This window comes from Sciurus carolinensis, chromosome Y (genome assembly GCF_902686445.1).
Source record: "Sciurus carolinensis chromosome Y, mSciCar1.2, whole genome shotgun sequence".
NCBI lineage: Eukaryota > Metazoa > Chordata > Mammalia > Rodentia > Sciuridae > Sciurus > Sciurus carolinensis.
The window spans coordinates 3,836,999-3,864,348 of NC_062233.1; the positions used below are offsets into that span (position 1 = coordinate 3,836,999).

General features: G+C 35.9%; 1 pseudogene; it reads left to right on the top strand.

Moving 5' to 3' along the window:
* LOC124973016 (BCL-6 corepressor-like) overlaps nt 1-27,350 on the top strand; it is a 92,259-nt pseudogene that overhangs the window by 38,469 nt on the left and 26,440 nt on the right.

A 27,350-nucleotide genomic window follows, 5' to 3' on the forward strand; every position in this document is an offset into this window, starting at 1 on the left:
ATTGCTGGAACTAAACGGTCATGCAGCATCACACCAGTGGAGACCACATTTAAGATACTGAAGTAGTAAATTATACAAAGAATGTATTCTGAAAAGGAATAAGGGTAAATTTGCTTCACTTAGTTCTATAAATTTGCAAATTGCAGAGGATTGTCCATCATATTCCTGTCATTAACATAAACACAGGTGAAATTATCATGTTCATTTAGCCCAGATGAGGCAGAGAGTGAGGCAGTAAAAGATGGGATTACCTGAAGTCTCATCTGTGGTACATAGAGAAAACTTTCTCTTTAACTCTACTATAAAAACATACTTTTTCCTGCCTTACACCCCAAGGCACAAGAGGACCTAGTGAAGCTGCCAGGTGCCACTCACTCTATGTTGAAGAATGTTTTCCAACTTATTTAATTTTTCATTGAGAAGCAGTCATTCATAGTTTTATCTAACCTTGTGCTGTCATCTACTGCCTCTTACTAAATGAGAATTATTGAGTTGCTCTTGTTCTTTATAATGTACCACATAGGTACTATCAGCCAGAACTTCCTTATACTCACTCCCATGTAAGACTTCAGCTGTCTTTTGGAGGTTTTCTTATTGTGTATTCTGAACAGTTCTATGTAGTTTCTGTTATTGTCCTCATCTTTTTAGAGGACTAAAAGGAGAGTTGGATAGATGAAGTGCTGATCACCCAGGACCAGGCAGCTGGGGCAATGGAGCCAGCCAACAGAGTCCTAGACTTAACTTTCTGTCACCAGTGGAGACCACATTGTTTCCCATCATGCAAGTATTCATGACTTTTCCAAGCCACAATGAGGGTGTGAACCTCAGGGAATGTATATTTGAAAGAAGAGACTACTTAATAATAGAGTGGTAGCAGGGTTTCTTGGTAGTGATTTGAAAGTGTTCTCCTGTTCCTTTTGTACAGTAAGTGGTCTTGTACAGGCTGAAGGACAAAATTTGTGATGTGAATCTTGAAGACAATGCAGGGTATGGTGCGATACATGAAGCTTGCATAGGTGGCTGGCTCCACATTGTGCAACACCTTCCTATGCATGGTGCTGATATTAACCGCAGTGCCCAGGATGGAACCAGGTTAGTGGTATGTCTTGTCTTCTCACCCTTCTGGAACATAAGCATCAGCTTTCAAGTTATGCAGAGCTTCTAGACAATAGATGAATTAACTCCTTGGTAGAAAAATCCTCCAGGATTAAATCAAACAATCTGGAAAATTAGTATTAAAAGTTTCTGACTGAGGACCCCGCCTGACCCCTGCACTGAGGACGAGCGCCATCACTGGTCCAGGGCAGTCACGGAGTCAGTGAGTCAGGCTGCCTGCATTGTGGAGATAGCCAGCAGGCACTCAACCCACTAGCCTTGCAGAGCTAGGTAACAGGCAGTCAACCCGCCCAACCACCAGGCCAAAGACAGACACCATCACTGAGCAACCCTGCCCAACCACCACACCAAGGTTCGTTGCCATCCCAGAGCAAGCCGGCAGACGAGCCAGCATGCCTGCATCACTGACCTAGCCAGAGGTTTCTTCATAGGCTGGTGCAGACATTTCGTATTATTCCTGAAGGAGTGGCCATGATCATTGGAAGGACAGCCCCCTTCCTGAGACACCTACTGGAGGCTAGAGGATCTTTGACAAGACCCAGCAGTCAAGAAAAGGAGGCATTAAGAGACTTGGGACCAACTCAGAGCCACCGGGTGAATCTCTCCCACTGGTTGGGCACCGCAGATGGGGCAGTTGTTCTGAAACACAGGGACCTTCATGGAGTAGAGTGGGCCAGTGAGACTCCCCTGCTGGTGCCGAGAACCCAGTCAACCGGGAGCATTGCAGAGGAGGATCACACAGCGAGAGGCATCAACGCAGAGTGAGGGTCTGAGGCCCAGGCAGTAGCTGTGGTCCCCAGGGAACTTAGCAGAGGAGGGCTGCTCAGAGGGCGTCCTTCACAGGGACAGGCTCCCCAGACCAGGTAGTAGGTCAGGACCCCTGGGAACATCGTAGAGGACAACTTCCCAGTCCACGTTGTAGTTCTGGAAAGAAGGGAACTTTTCAGAGGAGAGCTGCCCAATAAAACTTCCCCGCTGGGTGAATCTTCCCCACTGGGTGAGAATTTCTCAACAGGGCAGTAGAACCAGAGACGCAGGCCCAGAGCAGAGGTGCCCCAGTCTGCAGTCTAGTTCTACTTTGACTGACCATCAGTCAACAAGTGGAGGTGCTTCTGCATACTAAAAGGGGATATACCCCAATTAAGGCTACCACCCTTAGAGGGGCAGCTTCCTAGTGGAGCAACACATTATCAAGTTCCTTCAACTTCAGGTTACTGAAGTCTAAGAGGTGAGTTATTGGAAGTCTACAAGAAAATATTAGTCAAAAGAGGAAATCTGCAATATCCCAGAGTTTCACTATTCAAGGGGTAGATACCTGAGCAATATGAGAAAACAAGGGAAGAAAATGTCCCAAACAAACATAGATGGTATAGCAATAAAATCAAATGACAGCATGGCAGAAGAAATATCAGAAAGGGAGTTCAGAATGTACATAATCAAAATGATAAGGGAAGCAATGCAGGCATTGAAGGATGAGATGAAAGAGCAAATGCAGGCATTGAATGATGAGATGAAAGAGCAAATGCAGGCATTGAATGATGAGATGAAAGAGCAAATGCAGGCATTGAATGATCGCACCAATCGACAGTTAAAAGAGCAAATACAGGAAGCAAAAGATCATTTCAATAAAGAGTTAGAGGTACTGAAAAAAAAACCAAACAGAAATCCTTGAAATGAAGGAAACAATAAACCAAATTAAGAACTCCATATAAAGCCTAAACAATAGGATAGAACACCTGGAAGACAGAACCTCAGATGTTGAAGAAAAAATATTTAATCTTGAAAACAAAGTTGACCAAACAGAGAAGATGGTAAGAAATCATGAACAGATTCTACAAGAATTATGGGATATCATGAAAAGACCAAATTTAAAGAATTATTGGGATTGAGGAAGGCTTAGAGAAACAAACCAAAGGAATGAACAATCTATTTAATGAAATAATATCAGAAAATTTCCCAAATCTGAAGAATGAAATGGAAAATCAAGTACAAGAGGCTTATAGGACTCCAAATACACAAAATTACAACAGACCCACACCAAGTCACATTATAATGAAAATACCTAACACACAAAATAAAGACAGAATTTTAAAGGCTGCGAGAGAAAAAGAATCAAATTATATTCAGGGGAAACCAATTCGGATATCAGTACATTTTTCAATCCAGACCTTAAAAGCTAGAAGAGCCTGGAACAACATTTTTCAAATCCTGAAAGAAAATGGATGCCAACAAAGAATCTTATACCCAGCAAAACTTACCTTCAGATTAGACAACGAAATAAAATCCTTTCATGATAAACAAAAACTAAAAGAATTTACAAAAAGAAAGCCAGCATTACAGAAATTCTCAGCAAAATATTCCATGAGGAAGAGATGAAAAACAATGATGTAAATCAGCAAAGGGAGGAATTACCCTAAAGGAACAGCCAAAAAAAGAAAAATCAAGTCATGTCAAAAAAAAAAAAAATGAGTCAAATGACTAGGAATATAAATCATATCTCAATAATAACCCTGAATGTTAATGGCCTGAACTCATCAATCAAAAGACATAGACTGGCAGATTGGATTAAAAAGAAAGATCCAACAATATGTTGCCTGCAAGAGACTCATCTCATAGAAAGAGATACCCATAGATTAAAGGTGAAAGGATGGGGAAAAACATACCATGCACACGAACACAGCAAGAAAAGCTGGAGTACCCATCCTCATTTCAGATAATGTGGACTTCAAGCCAAAACTAGTCAGAAGGGATAAAGAAGGACATTTCATACTGCTTAAGGGAACCATAAATCAGCAAGACATAACAATCATAAATATCTATGCCCCCAAAAGTGGCTCACCCATGTATGTCAAACAAGTTCTTCTCAATTCCAGAAATCAAATAGACCATAATACAATAATACTAGGTGATTTTGACACACCCCTCTCCCCAATGGATAGATCTTCCAAACAAAAATTGAATAAAGAAACCATAGATCTCAATAACACAATCAACAATTTAGACTTAACAGACATATATAGAATATACCATCCAACAAAGAGCGAATACACTTTCTTCTCAGCAGCACATGGATCCTTCTTTAAAAGAGATCATATTTTATGCCACAAAGCTACTGTTAGCAAATACAAGAGGATAGAGATAGTACCTTATATTCTATCAGATCATAAAGGATTGAAATTAGAAATAAATTACAGAATAAAAAACAGAAACTTCTCCAATACCTGGAGAAAAAAATAATGCACTATTATATGATGAATGGATAACAGAAGACATCAGGAGGGAAATTTAAAAATTCGTAGAAGTAAACAAGAACAAAGATACATCAAATCAAAATCTCTGGGACACTATGAAAGCAGTACTTAGAGGAGGATTTATTTCATGGAGCGCATTCAACAAAAGAAGTAGAAATCAACAAATAAACGACTTAACACTACAGCTCAAAGCCCTAGAAAAAGAAGAAGAGATCAACACCAAAAGTAGTAGAAGACAGGAAATAGTTAAGATCAGAACTAAAATCAACAAAATTGAGACAAAAGAAACAATCGAAAAAATTAACAAAATAAATAGTTGGTTCTTTGAAAAAATAAATAAAATTGATAAACCCTTAGCCACACTAACAAAGAGAAAGGGAGAGAAAACTCAAATTACCAAAATTCAGAATGAACAAGGAAATATCACTAGAGACACGAGAGTGAAATACAAAACATAATTAGAAGCTATTCTGTGAAAATCTATACTCCAAAAAAATAGAAAGACATCAACAGCTTTCTACAGACATATGAATTACCTAAACTGAACCAGGAGGGCATACACAATTTAAATAGATCAATTTCAAGTAATGAAATAGAGGAAGTGATCAAATGCCTACCGACAAAGAAAAGTGCAGGACCAGATAGGTTCAGCCAAGTTCTACAAAACCTTTAAAGAAGAGTTCTTTCCAATACTTCTCAAAGTATTCCATGAAATAGAAAAAGAGTTACCCTCACAAACTCATTCTCTGAAGCCATATCACCCTGATACCTAAACCAGACAGAGACACATCGAGGAAAGAACATTTCAGACCAATATCCTTAATGAGCATTGAAGCAAAAATTCTCAACAAAATGCTAGAAAATCACATATAAAATATATTAAAAAGATAGTGCACCATGATCAAGTGAGTTTTATCCCAGGGATGCAAGGTTGGTTCAACATCCGGAAATCAATAAATGTAATTCACCATATCAATGGAATTAAAGTCATGAATCACATGATTATTTCAATAGATGCAATAAAAAGCATTTAATAAAATACAGCATCCCTTCATGCTCAAAATACTAGAAAAAATAGGAATAGTGGGAACATTCCTTAACATTATAAAGGCCATCTATGCTAAGCCCATGGCCAATATCATTCTAAATGGTGAAAAACTGAAAGCATTCCCCCTAAAAACTGGAACAAGGAAGGAATGCCCTCTTTCCCACTTCTATTCAACATTGTCCTCAAAACTCTAGCCAGAGCAATTAGACAGATCAAGGAAATTAAAGAGATAAGAATAGGAAAAGAAGAACTCAAACTATCCCTATTTGCTGATGACATGATTATATATTTATAGGAACCAGAAAATTGCACCAGAAAACATTTAGAACTCATAAGTGAATTCACTAAAATAGCAGGATATAAGATCAATGCTCATAAATTCAATGCATATTTATACAGAAGTGATGAATCTTCAGAAAGAGAAGTTAGGAAAACTACCCCATTCACAATAGCTTTGAAAAAAATGAAATACTTGGGAATCAATCTAACAAAAAAGGTGAAAGACCTCTATCATGAGAACTACAGAACACTAAAGAAAGAAATTCAAGAAAACCTTATAAGATGGAAAGATCTCCCATGTTCTTAGACAGGCAGAACTAATATTGTCAAAATGGCCATACTACCTAAAGTGCTATACAGATTCAATGCAATTCCAATTAAAGTCCCAATGACATACCTTACAGAAATAGAGCAAGAAATCATGAAATTCATCTGGAAGAATAAGAAACCCAGAATAGCTAAAGCAATCCTTAGCAGGAAGAGTTAAGCAGGGAGTATCACAATACAGAACTTCAACTATACTACAAAGCAATAGTAACAAAAACAGCATGGTATTGGCCCCAAAATTGACAGGTAGATCAATGGTACAGAATAGAGGACATGGACACAAACCCAAATAAATACAATTTTCTTGTACTAGAAAGGTGCCAAAAATATGCAATTGAGAAAAGATAGCCACTTCAACAAATGGTGCTGGGAAAACTGGAAATCCATATGCAACTCTCACCCTGCACAAAAATCAACTCAAAATGGATCAAGGACCTTGGAATCAGACCAGAGACCCTTCATCTTATAGAAGAAAAAGTAGATTCAAATCTTCAACATGTTGGTTTAGTATCATACTTAACAGGATTCCCATAGCACAAGAAATAAAAGCAAAAATCAATAACTGGGATAGATTCAAACTAAATAGCTTTCTCTCAGCAAAGGAAACTATCAGCAATGGGAAGAGAGAACCTAAAAAGTGGAAGAAAATCTTTGCCAATCATACTTCAGATAGAGCACTAATTTCCAGAATACATAAAGAACTCAACAAACTCTACATGAAGAATACAAATAATCCAATAAACAAATGGGCTAAGGAAATGAATACACACTTTACAAAAGAAGATCTACAAGCAATCAACAGATATATTAAAAAATGTTCAACATCTTTAGTAATAAGAGAAATGCAAATCAAAACTACCATAAGATCCCATCTCACCCCAATTAGAATAGCAATTATAAAGAATACTAGCAACAATATGTGTTGGCGAGGATGTGGGGAAAGAGGTACACTCATACATTGCTGGTTGGGCTGCAATTTAGTGCAGTCACTCTGGAAAGCAGTGTGGAAATTCCTTAGAAAACTTGGAATGGAAATCACCATTTGACCCAGCTTTCCCATTCCTTGGCCTATACCCAAAGACCTTAAAATCAGCATATTACAGAGATACAGTCACATCAATGTTCATAGCTGCTCAATTCACAATAGCCAGATTTTGGAACCAACGTAGATGTCCTTCGATTGATGAATGGATAAAGAAACCATGGTACATATATACAATGGAATATTACTGAGCCATAAAGAATAATTATATTATGGCGTTTGCAGGCAAATGTATGAAACTGGAGAATATCATGCCTCAGTGAGATATGCCAATCTCAAAAGACCAAAGGAGGAATGATCTCGCTGATAAGCAGATGATGACACATAATGAGGGGTTGGGAGGGACAAGGTGGAAGGAGGGACTGTATAGAGGGAATAGAGGGGTGGGAGTGGTGGGGGGGGGAGAAAAAAATAACAGAATGAATAAAACACCATTACCCTAGGTAAATGTATGATTACAGAAATGGTATGCCTCTACTGCATGTACGGAGAAACAAGATGTATCCCATTTGTTTACAATAAAAATAAATAAATAAATAAAATAAAAGTTCTGACTCAGAGGGGAGTTGGCAGTGTCATGCCAGGAATTTGTCTCTGTACTTGAGTATGAGATTGTCAGTATATCTGTTTTAACTATTTTGAAATTCTGAAGTCAACTATAAAGTTTGGCAACCAGGTGTTGGTTTCAACGAAAGTTTCATTTAATTTCGGTCAATTCCAGTTCTTAGCATCTTTAGTAAGTTCCTATCCCCAGGTCAGGAAGTCACATATACATTTCTGCAGCAGCTTTTATGCAGCTGATTGTAGCAACAGTGTGCAGAAAAGATTTTCCATCCATTCAGGATTTAAGCATCTATTACTAATAATTTATTTCTTCCTGAAGTGACTTCTAGTGAATTTCAAAGACCTGTACCTTCCTCTTCTCTTCTTTTCAAAATTATTTTTCTCCTTTGGGAATCATTCATAAAATCTGGATCACCCAAAATCAGCCACACAACAAAGATACATTGATCAAAGAAATTAAGTTTTTGTTACATAAAATAGCTAGTGTTTTGGAGAGTTGAGTGTCATCATAGTAACTGTTAATACTTTGGGACTTAAATGTCCCCTAAAACATCATGAGTTGAAGGCTCGATCTACCAAGCAAAATTTTTCTCAGGTAATACTTTTGGAAAGAGGACCCTGAAAATTCATCAGTAGATTAATCCATTGATGGGTTAATAATTATGTGACATTATTGGAAAGTGTTGTTAACTGTAGGAGGTGAGGCATTGCTGGATGAAGTAATTCACTGTGTTCATGATCAGTAAGGGAGTACCATGACCCCAGCCCTCATCTCTATGTCTTGCTCTGTTTTCTGTCTATCAAGAACTTAGCAACTATTTTTCACCCCATCCTTCTCCTAAAATCTTCTGCTTCAACTCAGGCCTACAGCAATAGAACTGTTTATGATGGAAACAATTCTCTGGTACTATGAGGAAAAATAAAACTTTTCACTTTCACTTTTTCATGTTAGACATTTTGGTCATAGTGATGTTAGCTAACTAGGGTAGTGAATATGTTGTTAATACAAATGTATACTAAAAATTTGCGAAATTATTAGTCTTAAGTGTTTTCCCCACTCACTCAATGTGAGGCAATGGGTATGTTAACTTCCTTGAAAGATATTATCATCTTATGACATTTACACATATGAAGTCATCATATCACATTGAATACCTTATATATACTATTTATAGGTCAATTTTATACCAATAAACCTAGAGAAAATCAAATACAAATAACACTAAACAAATGCAGTCACTTATAGAAAGTCATGTGCTCAGAAAAGACCTGAGAAAATATTGGACATATAACCCATGTATAGAGAAAATCTACATTCATTTTCAAACCTCCAAAACCCACTCCTCTATTTGTCACATCAGAAGATTCAGATGTCCAATTTTTAACATAAGAAATCACCAGAATTGCAAATAAAAATAGCCCCCCCAAAACAAACAAAAAAAGAAACAAATGTTTATCTCATTCAAAGAAAAATATAAGTCAATGGCAGTTGACTAGAAAATTCTGATTATGTAATTACTAGACTAACACTTTCAAACAAATGTGTTAAGGATATTCAAAGACTCAGGAAGAAATGGATGAAGGTCAGAGATATAATACAAAATGGTCCCTGAAGAATACTGGAGTTGAATTCCTAGAAGGATATTCTAAAAACATTTTTAATAGGAAAAGTACCTAATCAAAAAAGGACTTGAGAGCAACAATAGAGAAGTTATCACCTGCATACAAAGAATTCTCTTCAGAAATTTTGGAGACTAGAATGTGATTATATATGTGTGTATATATGTGTGTATATTTATATGTGTGTGTATATATGTGTTCACATATATATATGTGTGTTTGTGTGTGTATATGTATACACACTTATACACACATAAGAATATATAAATATGTATGTGTGTATATATTAATACATTTTTATATGTACACACATTCTATTTTCTCAGTGCTAAATGAAAATATAAAACTGTTGCCAGATTTATATTGAAACTGGCCTTCAAAATGTGAGGAAAAATTAAGATATTTCTAGATAAACAAAAGCTGATTTGGTTACCAATATAAACCTCTCACAAGAATTTCCAAAGGAACCTTCACATTGAAATGAATGGACACCAAGACACCAAACAATGTATTGACATCTCTGCATTTAATGTATTTAGGCATATAAAACTAGAATATACTATTTTGAAGAAGCTTATAATAAAGATGTAATACTGTTACCTCAATAACTGAGACTGGGCCTGGGGGTGTAGATAAGTGGTAGAATGTGCAAATAGTACGTGCAAAGTCCTGATTTCCGTGCCCAACATTGTAAATAAATAAGAATGTTAGGGATGATCCTATATATAAACACAATTTTTTTAATAAACTGATATGAATTCAAGTGTTTTGAAAGTAGAATAGCTAATACAGTGCAAATGGCAACCACGCAAATTTATTTAGAATGTATGCAACAGAAGATGAGAAAATATTTCAACAGCAAATGACAGCAATGCCAGAAACAAAGAAAAAAATATTATAAGACCTAGAACAAAAGGTTGCAAAGTAACAGAAATTATTTCTTAAAAATAATCAACACATAAATAGTTTAGACTCTCCAAATATATATTAAATAATTAACTTTAATTTTATTATAGTTTTAACACATTAATATTGCACAATGCACTGGGTTTCACTGTGCCATTTCCATAAATGAATATATAGAGTTTGGTTCATATCACCCATCTCTTCTCATTTCCTTCCTGATACCAGTATTTCCCCCTACCCTGACATATTTCCAGAATCTAATGTTTTCTTCTATATTAAGGTGATTAGATTTAATTTCAGTTTCCGCATCAGAAAGGAGATACACACTATAGAAATGTTTCTGTGTCTGGCTCGTTTTGCCTATTATGATGTTTTGTACTCTATTCATTTTACTGCAGATGACAGGTTTTTATTCTTTATGGCTGAATAGTATACCATTAATACTTTATTGAATTAGCCCTTTAAATTGACAGTACAGAAAATGAGACTTGGTAAATTCCAGAGAGTGGAGAGAAAATAAAGCAAGAGAATCAGAATATACTGGTACCTTGTGCCAGATGAAGGAGATTCTTTGAGGTACAAGTCTGTACAAATTAGCTTTAGAGAAGTAATTTACTGCATCTCAGCAAACTCAGTGTGCCATAGCCAGAAGCTATTTTGAAAAATACTCCTGTTTTCTGAGACTAACTTCTCTGGAAGTCAGAAAACTTGCCATATTAACATCTTAGGGTACCATACACTTCCCACTGCATTGACTGGGCATGTGGTAGCCCCATGAGATGTGTAGCTGGAGTGTCTGTGATAAACCCACTGAGAGGTTACTGCTCCTGGAATCTTGACTGCAATGTGGAAGAGAGTAGAGAGAAAAGATATAGAGCAGTACTACCCTCTGTGACATGGTGCAACATAAATTTTGTGTATTCTTATGGGGCCAGGTCTGAAAGTGGCAGGGTTGGGCCCACTTACCACTTTGTAATTATATTTTCTCTTTAGCACATTGAATTGTTACTTTCAGCCTTGGAGGCACTGACTTTGATATTTCCTGTGTCACCAGGCACATACTGAAATACTCCAGAGCCAGTACACAGCCTAGAGGTGTCAACTTTCCATTACAACTCAATTCCTGAAAAGAGTACTCTGCAGCTCTGACATTTGCCATGCCCCTAGATGCACACAGACTTAAAACCCTTGGAGCAAATATATCTCCAGAATGGTTTGCCTTAATGAGTTAATTTAGAAACACAGGCTCAGCCCTCTCACTAACCCAGTGGGTTTGGCAAGATCTGAGAGGAAGTAAAACCAGTAGCAGTCATGACCCATTACTTCCCCTTTCCCTATAGAATTCAGCCTTAGAAACTGAGAAGAGAATATCTCTGAGCACTCAGGAGTAATTTGTTTACTCTTTTCACCCTCAATTTTTTATTTTATTGTTTTAAAAATATTTTTTAAATTTTGATGTTTATTTTTGACTTGATATTTATCTGTTTTCTTTTTGTCATTTTCCCTTTTTTATTTTTTCCAACCCCAATCACTTACATTGAATCTGTGGGTGCCTTTATGTAGTGTATACATAATAACAGTACTAATTATTTGACCCATAAATATGGGAGTTCTTTTCATTTTTATATATCTTCTTCATTGCCTTTCATCAGAATTTTGTAGTTTTCATTGAAGTGATCTTTCAATTCCCTTGTTTATTGATGGATTTTAACACTATAACAATGTTTTATATTTTTACATAATATTCAAATATATATATGTGTATATATATACATAAATACCTATATATAGTATTTATATGTATATATATCAAATATATATATTTGAATATATATAATGAATGTTATAATATTTATATTTTATATACATAACAATATATTATATTTGAATAGAATTGCTTGGTGATTTCTTTCTTAGAGAAATCATTATTATATAAAGATGTACAACATGCCAACACTTATTATTGCTTGTGTTCTTGACAATAGTGATTCTAATTGGAGTAAGATGAAATCTCAGGGTGGTTTTAATTGTATTTCTCTAATTACTAGAGATGTTGAACACCTTTATATATTTATTAATTGCCTGTATATCTTCTTTTGTAAAGTGTCTGTCCAGTTCCTTGGCCCATTTATTGATTGAGTTCTTTGTATTTTTGGTGTAGTTTTGTAACTTCTTTATAAATTTTGGAGATTAGTGCTCTATCTGAAATGTGTATGAAAAGGATTTTGTCCCACTCTGTAGGCTCTCTTTTCACATTGTTGATTATATTCTTTGTTGAGAAAAGACTTTTTAGTTTTAATTCATCCCATTTATTGATTCTTACTTTGATTTCTTATGCTTTAGCAGTCTTGTTAGAGAAATCTGTTCTTAAGCCAACATGATGAAGATTTGGACCTACTTTGTCTTCTATTTGGTGCAGGATCTCTGGTCTAATTCCTAGATCCTTGATGCATTTTGAGTTTAGTTTTGTGCAGGTGAGAGATAGAGGTTTAATTTCATTTTACTGCATATGGATTTCCAGTTTTCCCAGCACCATTTATTGTCCAGGCTTTCTTTTCTCTATTGTAAGTTTTTGACTCCTTTGTCTAGAATGAGATAACTATTTGTGTGGTTTTTTCTCTGTGTCCTCTGTCCTGCAACATTATTCTACCTATTTTGGTGCCAGTACCTTCATAGCTGTTGGAGAAAAGGCACACTTGTACATTGCTGGTGGAGTTGCAAATTGGTGCAGCCACTCTGGAAAGCAGTGTGGAGATTACTCAGAAAACTTGGAATGGACCCACCTTTTGACCCAGTTATCTCACTTCTTGGTTTATACCCAAAGAAGTTAATATCAGACCACTACAGTATCAAAGCCACATCAATGTTTATAGCAACCCACTTCACAAAGGCTAGATTGTGGAACCAACCAAGATGTCCTTCAATAGATGAATGAATAAATACACTGTGATATATATACACAATGGATTATTATTCACTCATAAAGAAGAATAAAATTATGGCATTTGCAGGTAATTGGATGGAATTGAAGCATATCAAGCTAAGTGAAATAAGTCAATCCCAAAAAAACCAAAGGTCAAATGTTTTCCCTGATAAATGGATGATGATACATAATGTGGTTGGAGTGGGGGGATAAGAGAAGAATGGAAGAAATTTAGATCATGTAGAGGGAAATGAGAGGGAGGAGGAGGCAGTGGGTATGAAAGATGGTGGAATGAGACAGATATCATTACACTCCCTATGTACATGTATGATTACAGAAATGGTGTGAATCTACATTGTGTACACCATAGAAATGAAAAGTTGTACCCCATTTGTGTACAATGAATCAAAATGCAGTCTGTAAAAATTTATTTTTAAATTTTTAAAAATAGTTTAGAGGCCATGAGGCAGGACTTAGGCATGTCTCATGCTGCTGCCTGAAATGTAAACTTTGATCACCTTGGCCCTTGACTGCAAGTTCTCTCAAAATAAAACACACACACACACACACATACACACACATAATATATATACACAAAGGAATGTGGATGAAGCTCAGTGATAAAATGTGCCTGGTGCAGACATCAGGTCATTACAGAGTGATTGTTTATCAAGAGGTCATCAAACATTTCTATTCTGTTTATGCATTCTTTTCTTTACCTTTTGTCACTAGCTATTGCTCTCTCTCAACATTTCAACAGAAGTTTCCTACAAAGGAATGTTTACTACTTGGTAATTTATAGCAGTGTTGCCTGCATAAGTTCCCACTCAGATTCATTGGAACACTGATTCAGAGTTATCTGAAACTGTCTCCTGAATGGCCATTGCTGAGACCCCCAAATAAAGTTCTTTTATTTTTGAAAAAAAAAAAAAATATATATATATATATACATAAATAAAAATGTAGTAAATTTTGTATTTTTTTTTATTCTGTAACTCTAATGACTGTTTATTTAGTTCCAAAGTCTTTGTTGAAGTGTAATAATCCTTAGTGGACAGGGCATTTCATTAGAATATGTATGCTTTTCAAACAAGGACTGCATCAGATAAAAGGAGAGAAAATACACTGGTTATTCTACCAAACCCTCCAATAGTTTGTATGTTCCCAGGAAGCCATAGAAATAGTGGAGTTTTCTTATAACAGTGCAGGTTGCCCAAGATAGGTTCAAGAACCTGAGTTTTGGACAGTGTTTGAAGAAGGCAAAAGTGGACATCACTGTAAAACAGATAAAGTTCATGCTTACAAACACTCAGAAGCTGTGTAATTGGTTACACCGATATCTGGTATAATCTAAAGCCTCAAGGTCTTCTTCCCTCCATCACAGACACATCAGAAATGTTTCATTATTTGATGTAAATCACTGTTATAAACTTATGTACTGATTCTCTAGATTATCCCAAACAATTTTATATTACATTCTATAATCAAATTTTATTCATTTTACTTTAAGTATTATAAGACATTAATTGGAGGTATATGAACTACCTCCTCTTTCAGTTATACTGTCACCCTCATTTTTTTCTGTGATTGTTACTTCTTTATTTATTTATTTTTTATTTTTACAGACTGCATTTTGATTCATTGTACACAAATGGGGTACATTATTTCATTTCTATGGTTGTACACAATGTGGGTTCCTACCCTTTGTGTAATCATACATGAACATAGGGTAATGATGTCCATCATACCCCCATCCCTCTCATTTCCTTCTTTACATATTCTCTCCCTCTCTCTTTCATTTTTGATAGTTTTTCCTTGTCTTTTTGTTTTTTCTTTGTTTTGTTCTTTTCTGTGGAGCTATATTGAACCCAGAGTTTGTTGTGTTACTGAGATAGTTCCCCAGCCTCTTCTGTATGTTTTGAGACAGACCCTGGGTTGCCAAGGAATCCCTTAGTCCGCACAATCTCCTACTTCAGTCATCCATGTGACTGGAGTTGCAGGTAGGAGCTACCACAACTGGCTTATGTTTTTATGTAAAATGTTCAAATGTAGTAATTGGAGTTATTAATTCTATGTTTTTCCTCTTACTCTTTTTGTGCTCTCTTCTTCTATTTCTCTCTTAATACTTTCTTCTGTCTCTCCCAAACCTACCCATTTTTTCTCCTGTGTTTTGTTTTGTTTAGTTTTTCAGTGATTATTGTTTATTATGTTGCCCTTTACTTTAACTTTACTTATTTTCTTATTTTGTTCCTTTTTGTTTTTGCTTTATTTTCTTTGTTTTTATTGTTGTTCCTATTGTTTTGGTTTTCTGGGGTGGTTTTGTAGATTTCTTTGTGGTAATATTTGTTGTTGCTGTTAAAGAGTGTTTTTATTTGTTCTTTTTAGGTATACATGACAATAAAGTGTGTTTTGCCATTATACATATATGGATTATAACTTTGATAATATGTCAATTGTTTTGATTTATTATGTATTTTCTTTTTCCTCTCTCTACACTTCTGTGAATTTTCTTTTCTCTACTCACTTTTTTCTTCAAACTCTCTTTATTTCCCCTCCCTATTTTTTCTTTTTATTTTCTTTTTACTTTTATGTCTACTTTCCTACTGGTGTATTTTCTTATGTGATAATATGAAATATAGGAGAATAGAACTAACTGAACTTTCTTTAAAACAAATTTCTCAGTCTATTTTAGGATATCTCTACCATTTTATTCTTTGTAGTTACTGAAGTTGCAGAAAATATTTTAATGGTAATTTATGATTTATTAATAAATGGTTTTCTCTTAAGTATTTGTAGTTACAAATGATCTTGTTTTCCTTTTAAAGCAGTATAAATTATTGATCACTGTGATCCTAATGAGAGTTTCTGTTGACACAGAGATGTCTCAGGACACATAGTAAAATGGAAACAACCTACCAGAGACAGACAACTGTGGGAGAGCAAACCATTCTAGCCGATGGGTATATCCCAATATAGAAATACAGAAAACAGGAGAAAGGACAGGGGATAATATCAGAAAATTTTTCACATGCAGGTAGACATACAGATAGAGGATAATATAGAAATCTAAATAGATGTAATCCAGAAGAAAAAACTTCTTCCCAGAACATTGTAATTAAAATGCTGAACATACAGAGCAAGACATAGTTTTAAAACCTCAAGAAACACCACAGGTCACTTTAGAGGTAAACCAATAAAAATAACCTTTGGTTTCAGAGAAGAGATTCTGGAAGTCAGGAGTGTTTGGAATGACAGATTCTGAGCACTCCAAGAATTAATAGCTAACCATTATTGTATCTAGCAAGCCCATCCTTCAGAACCAAAAGAGATGAAAATATTTCATAAGCATAAACTAAGTGAATTCCTGATTACTAAGACAGCATTACAGAAAATACTCAAAAACTACACATAGAATAAATTAAAAACTCAAAAACTTCTTAATAGATAAAACTTTTTAGAACAGTAGCTAAGCAAATATGCAGTAGAACTGTATTAAACATTAGAGCTAAATCTAAGTGGTAGGATAACGTGAACATCGCTTTATCAGAAATTGAATGCAAATTGATTCTACAACTGAAAGACATAGACTGGTAGTGTGGATTAAAAGTTAAGACCCTCTTAGAAGTAAACGAGAACAAAGACACATCATATCAAAATCTCTGGGACACTATGAAAGCAGTACTTAGAGGAAGATTTATTTCATGGGGTGCATTCAAAAAAAGAAGTAGAAATCAACAAATAAATGACTTAACACTACAGCTCAAAGCACTAGAAAAAGAAGAGCAGACCAATACAAAAGTAGTAGAAGACAGGAAATAGTTAAAATCAGAGCCGAAATCAACGAAATCGAAACAAAAGAAACAATTGGAAAAATTAACAAAATAAATAGTTGGTTCTTTGAAAAAATAAATAAAATTGATAAACCCTTAGCCACACTAACAAAGAGAAAGAGGGAGAAAACTCAAATTACTAAAATTCGGAATGAACAAGGAAACATCACAACAGACACGAGTGAAATACAAAACATAATTAGAAGCTATTTCGAAAATCTATACTCCAACAAAACAGAAAACCTCAAAGACATCAACAAATTTCTAGAGACATATGAACTACCTAAACTGCACGAGGAGGACATACACAACTTAAATAAACCAATTTCAAGCAATGAAATAGAAGAGGTCATCAAAAGCCTACCAACAAAGAAAAGTCCAGGACCAGATGGGTTCTCAGCCGAGTTCTACAAAACCTTTAAAGAAGAGCTCATTCCAATACTTCTCAAACTATACCATGAAATAGAAGAGGAGGGAACCCTACCAAACTCGTTCTATGAAGCCAATATCACTCTGATACCTAAACCAGACAGAGACACATCGAGGAAAGAAAATTTCAGACCAATATCCTTAATGAATATCGATGCAAAAATTCTCAACAAAATTTTAGCAAATCGCATACAAATATATATTAAAAAGATAGTGCACCACGATCAAGTGGGTTTTATCTCAGGGATGCAAGGTTGGTTCAACATTTGGAAATCAATAAATGTCATTCACCATATCAACAGACTTAAAGTTAAGAATCACATGATTATTTCAATAGATGCAGAAAAAGCATTTGATAAAATACAGCATCCCTTCATGCTCAAAACACTAGAAAAAATTGGGGTAGTGGGAACATTCCTAAACATTATAAAGGCAATCTACGCTAAGCCCATGGCTAATATCATTCTAAATGGTGAAAAACTAAAAGCGTTCCCCCTAAAAACTGGAACAAGGCAGGGATGCCCTCTTTCACCGCTTCTATTCAACATCGTCCTTGAGAGTCTAGCCAGAGCAATCAGACAAACCAAAGAAATTAAAGGGATACGAATAGGAAAAGAAGAACTCAAACTATCCCTGTTCGCTGATGCCATGATTATATATTTAGAGGAACCTGGAAATTCCACCAGAAAACTTTTAGAACTCATAAGTGAATTCAGTAAAGTAGCAGGTTACAAGATCAATGCTCATAAATCCAATGCATTTTTATACATAAGTGATGAATCTTCAGAAAGAGAAATTAGGAAAACTACCACATTCACAATAGCATCGAAAAAAATAAAATACTTGGGAATCAATCTCACAAAAGAGGTGAAAGACCTCTACAATGAGAACTACAGAACACTAAAGAAAGAAATTCAAGAAAACCTTAGAAGATGGAAAGATCTCCCATGTTCCTGGATAGGCAGAATTAATATTGTCAAAATGGCTATACTACCTAAAGTGCTATACAGATTCAATGCAATTCCAATTAAAATCCCAATGATGTACCTTGCAGAAATAGAGCAAGCAATTATGAAATTCATCTGGGAGAATAAAAAACCTAGAATAGCTAAAGCAATCCTCAGTAGCAAGAGTGAAGCAGGGGGTATTGCAATACCAGATCTTCAACTCTACTACAAAGCAATAGTAACAAAAACGGCATGGTATTGGTACCAAAATAGACAGGTAGATCAATGGTACAGAATAGAGGACATGGACACAAACCCAAATAAATACAATTTTCTCATACTAGACAAAGGTTCCAACAATATGCAATGGAGAAAAGATAGCCTCTTCAACAAATGGTGCTGGGAAAACTGGAAAACCATATGCAATAGAATGAAATTAAACCCCTATCTCTCACCCTACACAAAACTCAACTCAAAATGGATCAAGGACCTTGGAATCAGACCAGAGACCCTGCATCTTATAGAAGAAAAAGTAGGTCCAAATCTTCAACTTGTTGGCTCAGGATCAGATTTCCTTAACAGGACACCCATAGCACAAGAAATAAAAGCAAGAATCAACAACTGGGATAGATTAAAACTTAAAAGCTTTCTCTCAGCAAAGGAAACTATCAGAAATGTGAAGAGAGAGCCTACAGAGTGGGAGAATATCTTTGCCAACCATACCTCAGATAGAGCGCTAATTTCCAGAATCTATAAAGAACTCAAAAAACTCTACACGAAGAATACAAATAATCCAATCAACAAATGGGCTAAGGAAATGAACAGACACTTCACAGAAGAAGACGTACAAGTAATCAACAGATACATGAAAAAATGTTCAACATCCCTAGTAATAAGGGAAATGCAAATCAAAACTACCCTAAGATTTCATCTCACCCCAATTAGAATGGCGATTATCAAGAATACAAGCAACAATAGGTGTTGGCGAGGATGTGGTGAAAAAGGAACACTCATACATTGCTGGTGGGGTTGCAAATTAGTGCAGCCATTCTGGAAAGCAGTGTGGAGATTCCTCAGAAAGCTTGGAATGGAAACAGCATTTGACCCAGCTATCCCACTCCTTGGCCTATACCCAAAGGACTTAAAATCAGCATACTACAGAGATACAGCCACATCAATGTTCATTGCTGCTCAATTCACCATAGCCAGATTGTGGAACCAACCTAGATGCCCTTCAGTTGATAAATGGATAAAGAAACTGTGGCATATTTATACAATGGAATATTACTCCGCAATGAAGAATGATAAAATTATGGCATTTGTAGGCAAATGGTCGAAATTGGAGAATATCATGCTAAGTGAGATAAGCCAATCTCAAAAAACTAAAGGTCGAATGATCTCGCTGATAAGCGGATGAGGACATATAATGGGGAGTGGGAGGGGCTAGCATTAGGTTTAGGGTTAGGTTTAGAGTTAGGCTAAGGACAGCGGCAAGAATGAAGGAAAGAAGGACTGTGTAGAGGGAATAGAGGGGTGGGAGGGGTCGGGGGAGGGGAAAAATAAAATAAACATCATTACCCTATGTAAATGTAAAAAAATAAAAAAAAAATAAAAAAAATAAAAAAAAGAAACTAAAATAAAAAAAAAAAGTTAAGACCCAACTATATTCTCTTTCAAGATTCTCATTTTATAGGTAAGATATTCACAGACTGAAAGTAAAATGGCAAAAAAAAAGATACTTCATGAAAATAAATAGAAAAGCAAAGCAAGAAGGAGCAACTCTCTCATATTTTTCAAAGAGGACTTCAAGGCATACTACATCACAGAAGGCAACTACATACAATAAAGAGAGCAAGTCAACAAGAAATTAAAGAGAGTAAGAAAAAAAATGATAGCAAACATTCATGCCCTCAAATTTTGGTGCAAATAATTTTGTCAAACAAATAGCACTGGACATAAAGAGACAGGTGGACCCCACTATGATAATGCTGTGCAATTTCTGCACATTTCTCTTACCATGAGATGCATCATCCCAACATAAAATGAATAAGGAGTGTTCAGACTTAAAAACAACTGATGGACTTAACAAACTTCCTTAAATATTTTGTCAAACAAGAGCTGAGTTCATCTACTTCTTTAACTCTTCTTCAGTCCTCTCCAAAGTAGAACATATATCTTAGAGCACAAAGCAAATAAAAACAAATATATCTTAAAATAGAGATATCAATGTAAATATACTTAAATTGTGTTTTGGACCATCATGGAATGAAGTTAGAAAATAGCAGTCAGAGAAATTGTAGGAATTACATAAATCAAGCTTGAACAGTGTATTTTAAACACTGATAGATAATAGAAGAAGTTAAGAAGCATTTCTAAGAAACAAAATTTGAGTAAGAATGAGATAGTACATAATAATCTCCAGGAGAATGAAAATTTAAAAGGTAATTTATTATTATGTAAAAATCAGTAAAACATCAAATATACAAACTAATCATGCATCAGAAGGTTCTAGAAAAAGAATAAAATATTTACAAAACCAATAATGGAAAAAATAGTTAAGATCTGAAATTAGTGAAATAGAATTTTTTGTGTGAAGGATCAGTATAAAACAGTTAATTCTTTGAAAAGATAAGAAAACAAACTCCATAAACTAACAAAAGAGTCAATAAAATTATAGAAAAAAGAGCAGATGTCACCATAGACAAATCTGAAATGCAAAGGATCATTTTGCTAAAAATGTTGAACTTATATAAAGAGAGATAAGACTAGATATTACCAAAGCCAGGGGAAAATGTGGAGAGATTAGCTAATGGATTAAAAAAATCACAGACAGATTATATATTTGAAGTCCCATTACATAGACAATGATTATAATTAACATTAATACATGATTCAAAATAGAAGAGAGCATTTTTGGTTTTTTTCCATAAAGAATTGATAAACAAAGGAGAATTTGGGCAACTTAGGTATCTTCAGTTGACTAATGCATAATGTACCAAAGTATACGTGTCCTATGGATATGTACAGTTAAATACAGTAATATTTTAATTAGGCAAAGTGATTTATTGGATATTTCTTCAGAAAAGCACATGTAGGAGTGCTCAACATTATTGTCAGGAAAATACAAATCAAAACCTCAGCTCTCATCACTTAAAATGTCTTAAGATGTCTACTGATTTTCTTAAAAACCAAAAAAGCAAGTATTGGTTAAAAAAGGGGGGAAGGGACACATGTGCACTGTTTGTTGGAATGTAGAATTATATAACCACAATGGAAAGTATAGAGATTTTTTTCCAAATATGGAAGTAAAACTGCATGATTCTTCAATTTCCTTCCTGAGGATATACTCAACATAAAAGAAAATAAAGAGTTAAAAACACCCAAGTAAACAAACAAAAAGTTAGGTATTTTTTTTTAATTTATATGTGAAATATAAAGAAATATTGATATATTTTGATGAATTAAATAAACCAGTCAAAAATCTTTGTGATTATATTACATTAAATGTGAGAGGAGTTACAATAGACAATTTAAACTAGTGATTACCAGGGTAAATAGAAGTTAAAAGGGTTATTGATGCAAATGTTCAATTTAATATTCTGTAAATGGAGCATGGTAATCATTTGAAAACAATGTGATTGACATATTGCAGTGGTCTGAATACTTAAAAGAGAATGGTAAAATCCTGTTTTGTACTTTTGTAAACTTTAAAAGTAATCAAAATTCAACTACTTATGATATGCTTATAAATTTCCACCTCTTCTGCTATTCCTCTCAAATCATGCTGCTTCTATAAAATATTGTTATAGATTCAAACATTTCCTATTAATAAAAAAATGTGCAGTTTTGTAAATACAGGATGAATTATGAGTTTTAAGTTGATGTTGTGTGTATATACATGTTTGCCCAGGGATAAGATGGTGTTTTGAGTGCTTAAAGACATTAACTTGTTCTCTCTACTTCTTGCCTCTAATTTGTTTTTAAAAAGTCAGCGACCAAGGTATCCATGTATTCCAAACAAGAAAAGGAGTAATGTATAGTTGAAACATGGTAATGTGATATGTTTTGGATCACTTACTTGTTTGAATTTCAATTTTCCACTGTGGTTCAACAATAGTGTCCTGCTTTGGTGAAGGTTGTGGTACTCTATAGTCCTCCATGCCTTATGCTTAATGCAAGCTCTTACATTTCATTGTCTTCGACCTTCACTTTGGGGTACTCTCTTGGATACTAAGGCAACCTGGAGATTTTCTTCTTGCTGCATTTGTGTGCTTTGTCTTTTATTAGCTGTTGAACAGTGATAAGGCATGTAATCTTGACCGTAATGTATCCATGGTCAGCAGCCCTTCAAATACCTGAGCCTCCATCACTAATTAGGAGTATTGCCTTATAAGTATCTGGATTCTTCTTTATCTGCCAACTAATCTGTGAACTCACTGTTACTAAAATATAGATAAGCTGCAAGTCCCAAGAGTACAGAGGGTCAATGCTCCTTATTGTCACTATGTGTGCTCATCATCTGTACCCTCAGCTGTGTTCCTCAGTTTGTCCTTGAACTTGTATTATTGGTAAGAGATCCAGGTCTGAATTGACTCAAGAGTAGTTCTGATTTTGTTTGTGATGATTGTTACAGATCTATCTATTGAAGTTTTCCTGACAGGAAAAAAAATAGCAACATTAAAATGTTTTGGTCTTCCACAGAATCCAAATAGCATGTCATAATTTCTTCTTACCAAGGATATGAGTAAGAGGTATTTATTTTCCAAAAAACTTACCTTGGTGACTGGTTAAGTGCTAGAAGTTTGATCATTGATTGCTCAAAAACCTGGTATTTTGTGGGCTGGCAGGGAGTCAAAGGGCGTGCTTGGTATGCCTGGAGAAAAACAGGAAGCTGTTACATTTACCTACATGTATGCTTGAGCTCCTGATTGCTTGACCTTTAACAGGAATGGGTGGATATATCTGATCGAAATTGCTTATGCATGAGACTGCTTATATATTGAGGGTGAGACTGTTTTTGGGGGGTTGTTGTTGTTGTTGGGATCTGAATAAAGAAGAAGCTGCTTCATGACAATCTGAGGTGTATGTGTCTTTATGTCCCGCTGGACAGCGACATTTGAGGGCCCGTATGGGGAATGATGAGTGCTCAGGTAAGTAATAAAGGAGAAAATTTTTCACTAGTACACAACTAGCAGTCAACTAGGAGGTTTCCCTATTCGAGGAAACAGTGGCCTTAAGGTACTAACGAAAGGCTCCCCTAGTGAGGGAACTTAATAGAAGGCTGTCCCAAGAGACAGGAAAGGACGTACTGTAGTAAATGAATGTGTGTAAGGTGTCAGTTGTGTTAATATTTTTGTCACTTTTCTTGTTTGGTTTCTGTTTAAATTTCACGGATTCTCATGGAAGCCTCTCTTAACACCTCTCCCTCTTGGTACTTTGTCTATATGGACATTAATTCCTTTCTGTCTGACTTCCAGGGAACCAAAATTTCAAGAACAGCTAAGAGAAGGGGAAGAGATACTAGAAACTGTAAAAGAAGAACAATCAAGTCGAGCTTCTGAAAGAGAAAGTAGATGTTCAGACCCAGAACAGGGCTGTGACTCTGAAAAACAGGAACTATCGGAGGCAGAGCTAGAAAAGAAGTTCTCTCAGTGGCATTTAGCCCCTACCACTCCACGCCCTCTGCTGTATAATCCAGGTCACCACTCTTTTCCAAGTTGTAGGGGTGCATGTACTTGATACACAGGGGTGGCTCCCAGACAGTGGGCTGATGTAGAATCTCAATTGGTGTTCCCAATATTCCTGGTATTTGAAGATCAAAACAATCAGAGATATCATCAAATATTAGACATAAAATTAGTGAAACAGTTAAAAGAGGCAGTTAGGTCCTATGGAGTACAAGCTGCATTTACCATTTCTTTATTAGAGAATGTTGCAAGTCAAAATCTTACTCAAACGGATTGGGGTAATTTACCAAAGGCATGTTTATCTGGGGACAATATCTTATGTGGAAGGTGGCCAACCAGGAGTTATGTTCTGATGCTGCCTGACATAATGCAGTTGTGGGCAATCCTCAATGGAACCTAGACATGCTGACAGGCCAAGGACCATATGAAGGGCAAGGTAATCAGATTAATTTTCACCCCGATGTGTATCAACAAATTAGTGCTGCTGCCACTAAAGCTTGGAAAATGTTTTCAGGTGCTGGCATTCTTCAAGGACAGTTATCTAAGGTTATACAAGGCAAATGAACCCTATGCTGATTTTGTAGACAGATTGATTCAAACAGCAGGATGTATATTTGGAGATGTAGATCAGGCTAGGCCTTTAGTCAAACAGCTTGCATATGAGCAAGCAAATAAATGGTGTAAAGAAGCAATAAGACCTTGGAAAAACAAAGACCTTGGAGCCTATTTAAAGGCTTGTAGGGATATTAATGAGGCTTTTATTCAAGGTCAGGTGATGACTGCAGTGCTTGCACAGGGTGTTAGAGGCAATGCCAACTCCCGCCCAGGCCAACAGTGTTATCGGTGTAAACAATATGGACACATAAAAAAGGTCTGCCCCCAGGGTCCTGTGCCAAAATTATGTCCCCGATGAAAAAAAGGGAAACACTGGGGCAAGTGAATGTAAATCAACCAGAGACAAAGATGGTAACCCTTTACCTCCAAAAAAATGGGAATCAGGGTCCCCGGCCTCGGGGCCCACAAATATACGGGACTATCCAGTCCATACCTCTGACCCATTACCCCTTGACTCCCCAATTAGATAAACAAGAGGAAGCACAGGATTGGACCTCTGTGCCTCTGCCAGAGCAGTATTAGGTGACATTAACTGGAGTAGACCTTACCTTCACTTACCCACCTCAAGTTTGGGTCCCCTGTTTGACACTCTTAAAGTTGATTCTGATCCCCTTTCTAAGCAGGTGCTTACCCCTAAGGCTGGAACAGCTCTCAAGCTTGGTGAAACAGTTATGGAAAAGTTTCATCTTGAACCTGTTATAGGAGCTACCCTTATATTTACTGATGGATCAAAAAATGGTACAGGTGCTATTACTGTAAATAATGTTACAGAAACATTGCTGTTTAATACTCTATCTGCACAACAAACAGAACTATTAGTAGCTATAGAAGTATTCAGAACCCACCATGAGCCCTTTAACCTATTCTCTGATAGCAAATACATTGTTAATGCTATTTAAAATTCAGAATTAATGGTCTGCTTTCCCTCACTTCCACCATCACTAAGTATTTACAATCTTTACAAAAACTTATTTGGGATAGAAAAAGCCCTTTTTTTATTGGCCATGTTCGGTCTCATACTGACCTTCCAGGTCCTCTAAGTTTACACAATGATTTAACAGACATGGCCACCAGAGACACACATATCTTGGATACACTTGAAAATGCAAAAAATTTTCATTCCAAATTTCACATAAATGCTTCCACTCTATGTTTATGCTATCAGATTACTAAAGCAACAGCTTGAGACATAGTCAAGTCTTGTGCTAAATGTGCTACACTTATTCCTAACCCCTCATTAGGAGTAAATCCAAAAGGGCTTCAGCCCAATCATATTTGGCAAAAGGATGTAACTCATTATTTAGAATTTGGAAAACTACAATTCATCCATGTGTCAATAGATACCTTTTCAGGATTTATTATGGCCTCTGCTCATGCTGGAGAAAAAAACAAAGATGTAATAACACACTGTTTACATTCTTTCTCCATCCTAGGGGTCACCAAACAAATTAAAACAGATAATGGTCCTGGATATACGTCCCAGGCCTTTAAACAATTTTGTTCCACCTTTGGTATTCAACATGTCACAGGAATTCCCTATAATCCTACTGGACAAAGCATTGTTGAGCGTGCCCATTTAACACTTAAAAACATGATTTATAAACAAAAAGGGGAATAGGGGCATCATACAGATCCACAAAAGACAAATTATCTGTTGCCTTGTTCATCTTAAATTTTTAAAATCTCGATTCTCAGGGGAGATCGGCTGCTGATCATCATTCAGAGTCTAAAAAAAACACTGTACCTTGTCATGTCCCTCGCCCGCAAGAAAGCACGACACAGGAATCTTCCTTCAGCAGTTTAATCAGGACCTTAATATTATAAAACCATGGTTTTTCTTCTTCTTCCTCTTGAGCCGAATTCATACACTTTTATACTCTTGCAATAGCCAATCTACTCCTGCCACTTGGCCTATGTTCATAGGTGCTCCCATTTGCAACAGTTAGCTCAACCAAATATGGGCTTGTTTACCTAGAAAGCACTTCAGGAAGCCAGCGCCATCTTATCATGGTGGTGAGGCGGCTCGCCACAGCTCCCCCTTCTTTATTTTATGAACACAGGTGAAGGTAGAGGCCCTATCCTACTGTGCAAAAGTGGCAAATAGTGAACGTCAGTCCCAGAGTGGTGCCTTCTCCGGGCCTGACATCACCTAAGCCGATGCCTTTTTTCGTAGGGTGGGACGTGGACATCAAACCCACATGCAATAGGGCATGCCTTCCTTCAGGTTCAAAAATAAAACTCTCAAGTGCAGTGCTTTGCCTTGCATCCTGTGTCCATGAAGACATAGCGGTATGGAAAACCATACTTGGGGGAGCTTATCCAGCTTACGCAACTGCAAAGGCCTGAGGTAGGGAAACACAATATCCTTCTTGCCAATGCTGCACAATACAGGGGCACCATAATGAACACAAGGCATACAGTAACAGTTCTCTCCTCCAACATTATTGTTATAGCTCAAGATCAAAGGTGGAAGTTACAAGACAATTGAAGCCTTAATTAGTACAAGAAATCCCCAGGATGAAAATTCACAGTCCTCAAAGAAAAGTACATAATAATTACAGTAGTACTCTGCAGACACCTAGCGTAAATGATGATTCTAACTCTAACAGAGATATACTAAAAATGCCACTTATTTCCGTGCCAGATTAGCCAACCACACAGAAGGTGACACCCCTTGTTCAATGGCTAACACAGCTTGAATTAACACCGCCTTTTCACGTGCTTGACACACTCTTAGCTTGCAAATAAACTAAAGGCAAAGGCAAA